Genomic DNA, 1,264 nt, shown 5'->3' with positions numbered 1-1,264 from the left:
CAGTGTTGGGGAATTAGGGAGCAGGACCAGCCAAGTTGTTGTTCTTCATTCTTAGTTGTGGAGGGCGCCAGTCGCCATCTGGCAACTCGTGGCCTCTAAGCTCAAGGTGCTGTGTTCAATCTTAGTTGCAGGTGGGCATAGCCACCATCCCATGCGGGAGTCGAACCAGCAGCCTTGTTGTTAAGAGCACACACCCTATCCACTGAGCAATCCGGGTAGCGGCTCAGCTCAAGGCGCCAAGTTGTCTTAGTTGTGCATGGGCGTAACCCACCATCAAACAGGCAGTCTTGTTGTTAGGAGCACTTGCTCTCACCAGCTGAGCCATCCTGCCACCTGTTGGCAGCTCAGCAGCAGCTAAGGTTGGGTGCAGCATCACTGGCCCATGTGGGAATCGAACCAGCGGCCCTGTTGCACAGAGCTTGCACTCTTAAGCTAACTCTTAACCAACTGAGCCACTCGGCTGGCCCCAGACACCCTTTTCTTAAACTTAGCCTAACAATTTTATCTAAACACAATTTGTCTCTATTAAGAGAGAGAGGAAAAAAAATTCTCTTGATCAGAAGGATCTCCTCCAACAAATATTCTTGGAGATATAGTTCCTTTGTAATGAGTTTGAAATAAAAGTTGGATACATGCGGGCCGGCCGAGTGGTGCGTTGTTTAGGAGCTGGCTTGGGATGCCAGATCTGAGCACCAGGCCCCGGTTCGGATTCCACATGAGGGCCAGTGACACTGCCTCTATAGTTAAGATGGTGAACAACAGCTCAACCTGGAGCTACCATGAGTCACCTGCGACAGCATAGGCTGCAGCCCCTGCTGCAGTGGGCTGCCATAAGCTACCGTGTGTGGCCGTCCAGAGGCAGGCGACCAATCTGCCTCACCTGGCAAGAGCGCAATGATAATACCAACATGGGCCAGTGAAGCTACATCCTCCACGGCTGGACTGGGGAGCAAAAGGACAGCAACTTGTCTGTTCTCCTCCCCCAATTCCCCAATAAAATCTTAAAAAAAAAAAAAAACTTGGATACATGCTAAATAATAATTTGTTCAGATTGCTTTTAACACTTCTATTATTACATGTTACACATTGTAGTATAATTTATTTATTTATGTGTGCTTTCCCCAAGGGAGCTCCTTGAGGACAGTAATTGCCTTTTTCATTTCTGGATTCCCAACACACAGTGACAGAGAGGAAAGCAGACCCTGACAGCTGGGAACTGGCCTGGCATTATCGGTTAGGTCTTGGTGTTGCCAGTAGCTGACTG

The sequence above is a fragment of the Hipposideros armiger genome, unplaced genomic scaffold (genome assembly GCF_001890085.2).
Source record: "Hipposideros armiger isolate ML-2016 unplaced genomic scaffold, ASM189008v1 scaffold_2407, whole genome shotgun sequence".
In the NCBI taxonomy this organism is placed as follows: domain Eukaryota; kingdom Metazoa; phylum Chordata; class Mammalia; order Chiroptera; family Hipposideridae; genus Hipposideros; species Hipposideros armiger.
This window is presented reverse-complemented; position numbering follows the sequence as displayed.